The 10,247-nt window shown below is 36.0% G+C and overlaps 1 long non-coding RNA gene across 1 annotated transcript in view; it reads left to right on the top strand.

The window, feature by feature from the left end:
- The window catches only part of LOC143678972 (uncharacterized), a 60,460-nt gene extending 55,499 nt beyond the window's left edge, over nt 1–4,961 (top strand). The window contains exons 2-3 of the long non-coding RNA XR_013173506.1: nt 4,204–4,380; nt 4,859–4,961. This is a non-coding gene — a long non-coding RNA (uncharacterized LOC143678972). The remainder of the gene's footprint in view (nt 1–4,203; nt 4,381–4,858) is intronic.
- The last annotated feature ends 5,286 nt before the right edge of the window (nt 4,962–10,247 follow it).

Genomic DNA, 10,247 nt, shown 5'->3' on the forward strand with positions numbered 1-10,247 from the left:
GGTATCTTCCTTCTCTGACTTAGAACTTAGAAATCTCATGACCTTGCATCAACTCTGTGGCTTGTTCATTTTGAATGTGGCCAAATTTTCACTCCTATCCCTGTATCATCTCCATCAATAAATATTCAGTGGTTTGGTCTCTGAAGTCACCCTGAAGATTGTCTGTCGCTCACCAAATCAACTCTTTGCACTGTTTACTTTCATGTACTTAGATTGATGTTGAAATAAACAGTTAAAAGGAAATGAACGCAAGTCATCTGAAAATGTAGGTGGGCTTTGTTTTCCTCTAACTAGTACATTGTGTTTCTTTTTCTTTTTAAATGCAGTCACTTTGTGCTTTTCCACAGCAGATTCTTTCCCAGGGTTTCTCCTCTAATAAGGTGTTTTTTCATCAGTTAGACTTCTGTAGATTAAAAATTCATAGCACTTTTTAACAGTGAAGCTAGAAATTTTCCATGAATTCTAAAAATTTACCAATTTAATATTTTCTTTCATAGTCTTCAAATTTTATAATCTGATTTTTGACATAGCCTTTTGGAAATTTGACTTTTAATGTAAGCTACTATTTTAGTTTATATTTTATATATCACATTGAAATAAATCATAATATTCCCCTTTAATTAGATAAATGTTTAAAATGGAATAAATAATTATCCATCTGCAATTAATGGTCAGATTTCTTTTAATATTAAGAATTTAAGAAACTACATATGTACAAAGTACTCTACAGCCTTCAAAGAATTTCAAAAAGTCCCAGAGTATCTGAACATAAAATATGTAGAAACGAAATAAAATAATCAGGAAGTAAGAGATGAACTTGATGATGGCAAAATGAATACATGGACAATATGAATATTTTGGCTGCCTAATTTTCATTGTCATTTCTCCAGGTTTACTAAATCTCATGAAAATGAAATACTGTTTCAGACCTCTAGTTCTTCCTATTTTTTTAAGCTTCTTTCATATTTTGTTTGCAAATTGTGGGAAATAACTTTATTATGGCAAAGGAACAGCCACATTAATGAAACTTTGCTTTATAATCTACTGAGATTCACAGTGCCGACCATCTCAGAGGTAAAAGCAGACATAACCCATAGCCCTCTTCACTGGCCACATTTCTGTAACAGAAGCTCATGCCCATTAGAGGCTTCAAATTAGTAGGAAGAATAACCAGAAAGGAGTCAGCAAGACATACCTAACAATTTCACATGCATTCCCAAACTATTTTTAAAATGTTTCCAAGTAATTAGGCTTCTTGTCTCACCAGACTTTACTCAACAAAACTGAAGACTAAATTGTTCAATTTTCACTACAAACAAGTCTTAACAGATGATAATGAAGCAATTTGCTAAATGCAAGATTCCAGGCAAGCTCTTCATTTAAAGCACTGGAGAACTTTACTGTAACTACCATATTTAAAGTTTGTTGCACTTATATCATGAGATAGCCATTATTTTTCCTGCAGTAATAAGCCCCAAATTCCCAATTTATTTCTGCATACTTTCCATTTGTGAGGAAGGGAATGACAGTTTCTGATAACGAGAAAGACAGTAGCGTTTGAGTGTCTTGCTTGGCTTAATGGACAAGGCCCAGTAACTCAAGACCAACGGAGTTAACTTCACTGTTCTGAGCCTATATATATATATATATATATATATATATATATATATTTTTTTTTACTTATTCCTTTTTTTAAAAAAATATAACAACAAACAAAAACATTCTTAACATATGATCATTCTGTTCTACATATATAACCAATAATTCACAATATTATCACATAGTTGCATATTCGTCATCATGATCATTTCTTAGAACATTTGCATCAATTGAGAAAAAGAAATAAAAAGGCAACAGAAAAAAATTCATACGTACCATATCCCTTACCCCTTCCTTTCATTGATCTCTAGCATTTCAATCTACTAAATGTACTTTAACATTTTTCCCTCTATTATTTATTTTTATTCCATATGTTTTACTCGTTTGTTGATAAGGTAGATAAAAGGAGCATCAGATACAAGGCTTTCACAATCACACAGTCACATTGTGAAAGCTGTATCATTGTTCAATCATCATCAAGAAACATGGCTACTGGAACACAGCTCTACATTTTCAGGCAGTTCCCTTTAGCCTCGTTCTGAGTCAATATTGAAGCTGCTTTTGAGAGACTTCCCAGTCCTGACCCTGGATTATACTTATTACGGAATTCTGAGTTTTCTGCCTCTGGATCACCCACAAGACTGTACTCGTGCTTGAGATTATAAACCTAGGCTTTGGTTCTGAAATCAATAAAACATGAAGAGCTACAGGTCTGAGTCAGGGGAGACGAGCTGGGCTGGCAGAACTTTCAGGGTAAAGCAAATCCTCAGAGGAGACCAGGTTTAAGAGGGACCTTGCAGTTAGTGACCAAGAAAAACCCAAGACCAGAAAACAAGAAAAGGATTCCCAAACACCAAGTTATTCCATGTAGCAGACTATTGGAATAATAAGTGTGACTAAATAAATAACTAGAATGTGAGAGAGCGCTACAGTAGGCCAGGACTACATGCATCATATAAATATTTTATAATGCATTCATGTTTATAAAATAGGCCAGGTACCAAGCACATCACATTGATCCTTCCTAATGCCTTATGTTTTACCTGCATTCTCCAGGCTGAAGGTTTTCACTAGAATGAGACTTTCACTAACGATAGGAAGCCAATTGAGACAAGCATCGTATGATGAGATTAAAATTGATAAATGGATTGAATAAAATGACTTACTCAAAACAAAATCTGCACAAAATTGTATCGATATCTGATTGTTGATATTATATTTTAAAGAATATCACCTATGTCACCCAAGGATGGAAACTCTTAAGATTACACCAGATACTAAGTATGTCTTCCAGGGTACCATACATGAAAAGTTCATTTCTTCTCAGCATTCTGCCTCTGTTTTCAAATGTCAAGTAAAATGCTCTTTGTAAATCCATTTCACCAGCCTTTCCCTCACTCCACATTTTGGCAGTATCTTTCACATCCTTCATAACAGTTCTAAGATCACTTTTCTTCTACAATATAACCCAAATTTCCCTTTCATTTCTTATTCTTCTGCTTTATATTTCTCAAATGTCTCTATATGTCTGTGACTTGAGACCACTTATTGAACCCTCTGAGGCTTTGCTTGTTTGTTTGTTCAAAGAAAATTAGCTTAGTAATGACTGTTTTCTAAGATTTGATGAAGATTAAGAACTAAATGAGATAATGTACTGGAAAGCCTAAATATGGCTCTAACAAGCCAAGGGATATTTTTCTTACTTTATTCTTTTCTCCCTTTCTTTTATTTTTCCTTGATTACAATATTCTTTTTTTTTTTTTTTTTTTTTGGCTATGCATAGTTTGAATTTCAATTTCTTATCAGTTCAGAACAAAATCAAATCAATTAGGTTGCACTCAGGGATCCTGTTTTATATTGCTCATATTTCCCTATATGTCAGTGACCTTAATGCTTTATGTCCAATAAGTAGGACTTCCAAGGATCAGGAGTACTTAAAATAGACTCAGTGGCGTGGCTACAGGCTCAGCTCTGTCTACTTCAAAAGACCTATGTTAGAACTGGGTAGGGCAGACCTTCCTGTTTCCCAGGGCAAGGGAGGGATGAGGGAGTGCCCGGCATACATGTGCCACCATGGTCAAAGGTATTTTCATGGTCTCTACTGTTTATACTTGGCCTATGAGTCCTGCTAATCTGCTCATTGTCAATTCACCTCCTAAAAATCATCTCCTCCCACCTCAGCAATGATTCCTCAGCTACCAAGTTACTGGATTTAGCCACTTGAGAAGAAAGTGTAACCACTTCTTAATTCCATAATAGATTAAAGGTTTTCATCATCAAGGCTGTGTCTGTGCAGTTGCCTCGGCTTTTGCTTACATAGAAAAGAAACAAACCCATGTCCTATATTCGTGTGTTTAGTCACAGAATTTCCAAAGCTCTCTTTTGGGTAGGAATAGAAGTGCAAGTGTTTTTTTCCTCTAAAGAGACACCATCTTATCCCATTAGTTAATGTTTGGTTTTAAATATTGAACCTAAAAATATGGACTCTTGCAAAGCATGAAACCTATTTATCCTGGTCAAATGATGGGATGCCACTGAAATTGAAGTGGTACAGGGTAAGCTTTCTGCTGGAGGGTTGTTTTATTTATTTTCTTTTGCATGCAGCTTCTGAGAAGTTTGAACAGTAGCAGTTTGTGATGTGGCAGTCATCCTTTCCAACAATACTAAGAATTAGCCCTTTGTCCCCACACACCGACAGCAATACCGTCTCTGTTCTGACATACATTGATGCCGCTGCCTATTTTCAGCTGGATTGATGACTACGTTCCAAACTCATGAAAAGTAAGCACTGCTGTTATGGTACAAACCCTGGGTTTTCCTCTTGGCTGGCACTAAAAATAACCCACCAAATTTGTAATTTTCAAGATAATTTTGACTTTGGTTTGGTAAGTGATGGCATGCATCTGGACTATGTCTTCTGACCTTAACACTGTTTCAAGAACTATCTCTGAATATTGACTAAATGAATTCATATTAAATTCTTTTGGATTTGTAGCTTTAGGAAACAAATAGAAAAGAACAGAACTTTAATATTACTCAGCATATATTTTAACTAACAATCATTTCGTTTTAGAAATAGGCTGAGTAGAATCTATTAATTTATTAAGGCTTAAGACATTATTTTGTGGTAAATCAATTCAATATGTTATTCCCATTTTGTACCTAGAAAAAGAAGTATAGCAGGAAAAAACTTAAGACTTTTCAGTTCCTGACAAATTTTCAAACTTTCATTCTTGCGGTGTGCTAATTATATGCACAGAAGGGTGAAAAGTCTACCTTTGCCACCCTTTGGATTCTATGACAACTAAGAAAAGTGATTTCCAGCAGTGAGTCCTACAGATTGTGCCCCAAAAGGAGGATGGTATGTTGTTTTAGAAGAAATGCAAAGCTCTTCCTGGGAAGCAAACAGGCAGCTGAGGCAACTGGAAGCTCTGCCATTTGTCCCTGTGACCACAGACTACATACTGAGCTGCTTCTATCAGGTCATGTGTTTAGACTTTGTGGTCATTTATTTAGACTGTAAGATTAGACCTTCTGGGCAGAGGAAAGGAGGGTTATTTGGTGAAGGCATATCCTTCAAGTCCTTACAAAAAAATCCATCTTCGCCACTGCTTGCATGTGACTCCTTGATATTGAACCGGAATTTTTAAAGCTACCTATTTTAAATATAATAGATGCCTGTCACATCATTAACAAGGGAAGTCCAATGACACACAAAATTAACTTGAAATTTCAGCTTAGTCAGAATTTGTCATGGATAACAGGATGTAGTCATCTGACTTAGAAAATATTGCTACCTACAGGTAAAACTTCAGCAAGACTAAGAATTTCAGCTTTCAATAACTTTTGACTCTCAGTAAGCTAATGAAAGGATACAAATGATCTTTTGGTATTTTACCAAAATGCCAAATGTTTACTATATTGTAAGTATCTTGAGGGAATAATTATGTGTGGGTGGGTCTAGTCAGTGGTTGTATTTTCAAGTCACATGGTAATAAGTAAGAAATAATAAATAAAAAATCTGGGAGTGGGGACTGTGACCTGAAGGACAGCGACTGATATCATCACTAAATTAGAGAGAGATGGCTAATAAATCTTAATACCGAGATGAGGAGGGAGAACAAGGCACGATGATAGAAGATAGAGGTCAAGGAAAAAATACATATGTCATAGAAAGGACTTACCTGGTGACATTTCATTGCATCATTTACTAATCACAACTGATGGAAGGAGAATAAATTTGCCTTACATTGGATTCCTGAAAAGAAGTACAGCTAAGATGGATGTTCTGCTCTGGTAACTAGATAAGAGTAGAAGTTTTATTCTGCCTTTAAACATATAAACAATAAATCCAGTAATACCTATTTCTCAGATGAGCTAACAATATAAAACTGTCCGTGTCAAGTGTAAGGGTGCCATGGGAAGCCCTGAGAAGTAGTGAAGCTGCTCAGGCTCCACGGGGCAAGTATCTCAGCACGGGGAATAGGCACCTTGCATGGAAGTGACTTTACTGCACATGAATTTACATCTAAATGGCTGTCTACTGTTTATTATGAAATTACTGGAAGAAATTAGAAGCCTTCAAGGCATATTCAGACCCATCAAACAAGCTCAAATATGTTTTATCAGGATTTCCTCCTCTTACATCATGATTGGCACCCCAAAAAAAAAAATCCAACCAGGAGCATTTTGGTTGACATTTAGATGGGATCCCTCATTCAGATGAAGAAAAAGTAGGAGAAAAGAAAGAAGAAAAACACAGAAAGGATGAAAATCAGAATGGAAAGAGAAAGAGGAGTAACAAGAAATGCAAAAAGAAAGTTGATTTCTTTTCTCTTCTACTGACCACAACCAGGAAAAAAAATGACTAAATCATTCCAAATCTTTCATTAAACCAAGCCCTTTCCATTGAAAACAGCCCGGTATGAAAGAGAATTCTGCTTAGCCTCTTTTTATTAAATTACATTAAATTTCCCAAGACATCATGTTGGATATTTAGGGGCAGCAGAAGCAGATTCTGCTTTGCTCTTCGTAGAGACAAGTGAGAAGAGGAATGTCTGACTGTGCACAACTTTCGGAACTGTAGACGTGCCACCAGTGCATTTCTCAAAAAACTTGGTGGGAAATGATTATAGATGTTTAGGGGACACTGTGAATGAAATATCAGGAGATTTTTAAGGCTTATCAAAGAAAATTTTATCAAGATAAAAAAGAGAAGGAAAGATAAATTAGGAAAGATGTAGTGGGAGTATTTGGGGAGGGGGACTGCAGTGCGTATAAACATAATAGAAATTGGCTGGCCAAATGTGATAAAGACAGCAAAAGTATTGTGTGTAAAGCTGAGAGATAATGTTGGGAAAGTAGTAACTTGAAACTGTGGGAATTAAGTCAAGAGGAAAAACTGATGAGTTTGAGGGAGAAGAGAAGAAGAATTAATGAAAAACATTGAAATCTATTAAAAAATACATTGCTTGAAATGCACTCAACAACAATGTACTCAGCAAGATACTACTGGATACGGTGGGACAACATCAATAAATGGAGGATATTTTTACTCATTTTACTCATTATTTCATTTTTACTCGGATTTTACAAAGTGATCAAGGGGATGATTTTGTGAATTATCTCATTGGGTCCTCTAAGACAGAGCAACTATCATTGACCTTAATTTGTAAATAAAGACATTAACTCTATTTTTCTCAAGTAATTTTAAACAAACTAAGTTGAGAAAATAAGAAAAGTAGGAATTAAAAAATAATAGAAAGGGATGACAGCAAATGAATACGTGTTTTGTATATTCACAATTGGGAAGTTGCTACTGGCATCTAGTGCAAAGAGGACAAAATTTTCTTACATTGTTTGTCCTTCCACAAGAAAGAATCTTCAAGCCTAAAAGGTAAAAAAATGCCTCAGTTCAAAAACTCTGATGTACAGAAATCTATTAATGATATTTGTACTTAGGCAAATGTTTATAAATATATATATGTGTGTGTGTATGATATGTAAGCACTAAGCATTATTAGCACAAATTTCAAAAGATATGCTTTACTTTGGTGATACGGAAGTAACTATTGCTTTATTTTGTTACCTAGAAATCAGTAAATTAAAAATGTCTTGGTTCCAATAGGAAATAGCCATCGCTCAAAATAAACAAAATCCAGAAAGTGGAATACTTTACAAGACTAGTGGTCCAGCTTCTTCAGCAAATATATTACAAAGACAATTCAGTCACAGTGACAATAGAGAGAGGGAAAATCTATATATTAGAAAAGATTAAAGAGGACTTTCAAATTAGAGAGTTCCAGGACTCAGTCCTTCCACCAAATTAACTATTATATCAGCAGGAACAGCCTGAAAACAACTATCTTTGAAATTCCAGAGGCCAGAAGAATACTGTACAGCCTCCAGGAAAGAGCAAGAGGAAGAGACAAATAAATTACAGCAAACAGCTATAAAATTCCTCTCTCTTTGCAGCTTTTACCAGTACTGTCCTCTATTCTCACAACAGGCAGACATAGAATTCAGTCCCTGGTTATCTGCTGATGACAGAAAGGGACATAAAAATCTTCTTCCCCAAGACCAGGGGTGGGCAGAGCGGATGTCTGATCATCGCATTGGACTAGTGAATTCAGATCATCGGTTTCTGGCTCTAAGGAGAGCCATTGTTTCAACTATGCCATAAAAAAGGTGGCAGCAGCCATTGTTTCACCTTTGACAGGGGAAGAGGTGGTAGAGATTAAGGAGGCAGAGCTTCCTCCGGGCAGTAGGAAACAGTGAGCTGAAGGGCTGCATCTGCTGGGCAGGCCAAGAAAGTCCATCTTAGGGGAGCCATGGGACAACTGTGGGAGTGCTTCCTGACCCCCTCCCAGGGCACTTTGACTGAGAAAGATTTACTTAGGAAACTACTACCTGGGGTGACCCTTCTCCCAGAATTTGCACTCCAGGTAAAACAAGAATGAGACAATTACAAGAGTGCAAAAATCTGTAGAAGCAGACAGTCTGGGACAAAAGCCTGCTGGTGTCAAATACCCAGGAGAGGGAGGTCTATGCCTTGGAAACAGAGGGGACAAAAAATTCCTGTAACAGGGGCATTCCAAAGCAATTAACAGGCAGCAGCCCAGGACAAGATAGAGACCCAGTGAGGGAAAACCTGAACACTGCCCTTGCCTTGGGCAGATCTTCCTGACAGAAGTACAAAAGCTTAAGAATATCTCTGTCTTATCCCCAGTTGGTTACAAAATCAAGAAATAGGCATCCCAGGAAGTAAGCCCCAGAGTTTACATTTCAAAATATTCAAATGTACAGTGTACAACAAAATTGTATAAGATAAACAAAGAAACAGGAAAGGATGATTCATACAAAGAAAAGATAAAAATACGGAAGAAGAAAATGTGAACATATTGTAAAAAGCCTTTAAAGAATTATCTTAAAAGTGATCAAGGAACTGTTCAAAAGTACAGCAAAAGAACTAAAGAATATCAGGAAAACAATGAATGAGCAATTGAGAGTCTAAGTTCAGAGAAAGAAAATTGAAAAGGAATCAGATACAACTCTTGGACTTGAAGACCACGATAACTGAAGTGAAAAATGCCCAGAAGGGTTTCAAGAGTATATTGGAGCTGGCAGAAGAAAGAATCAGTGAGTCTGAAGACAAGACACTTGAAATTAGTCAGACCAAAGAGGAAACAGTAAAAAGAAATATGAAAAGTAAAAATAACCTTAGACAGCTATGAAACACCATCAGGCATGCCAATACACACATTATAGGAGTTCCAGAAGGAAAAGAAAGAAAGGGGCAGAAGGAATATTCAAAGAAATAATTACAGAAAACTTGCCAAATTTTACAAAATACGTGAATATGCATATCAAAGAAACTCAGAGAACAACCAAACAGGAAAAACACAGAGAAAAATACACCCCATCATATATTAATTGCACTTTCAAATGCAAAGAACAAGGAGAAAGTTCTTAAAGCTTCAAGAAAAAGCAATGTGTTATGGAGTAATTATAATATAAAAACTCAGTGAACTAAAGTTGAGAGCATCAGTTATAAAGCTTGGGACCTGTTCTAAAGGGTCCTAGATTGTAAGCTTTTACAGCAGTCACATCTATTCAGGAGTTGTAACTTTTATTTCTAAAATCTGAGATACTGAATTGTTTGTTTATAACTTGGCCATCCCCAGAAACTTTGGGTATTTCTGTGATACCTGAGGCAGAATTAGAGCTCTGAATCTATGAAAGTCAGCAGTATCCTATACAGGAATAGTTTAAAAAATTGAAAAAGAGATCTAACTTTGAGTAGAGATATGAATGAAGATGATCTGGGTAGGACTAAGATAAATCAGAATACAGGGTAAAGGATGGTCTGGTTCATACTTTAAAACTTCAACTTCTGTGTGAGACCAAGGGGAAAGATGTTCGGTGCAAAAGTCATATTTTGGGTAGTTCACTTCCTAATTTAACTTGTAGATCAGTTTAGTTGAACACCATAAGTACATGGAGTCCTGAATAAGGTGTAAGACTTTGTTTGTCCAGGTTAGTACAATGTTTTGATCTATCCCCAGGTTATTTGGGCAGTGAATAAGAAAAGTATTTGCAAGGTCCCCTTGGGGCACTAGGGAGAAAGGAGAAGATATTCTACTTCTCCG

The sequence above is a fragment of the Tamandua tetradactyla genome, chromosome 4 (assembly GCF_023851605.1).
Source record: "Tamandua tetradactyla isolate mTamTet1 chromosome 4, mTamTet1.pri, whole genome shotgun sequence".
Lineage (NCBI taxonomy): Eukaryota > Metazoa > Chordata > Mammalia > Pilosa > Myrmecophagidae > Tamandua > Tamandua tetradactyla.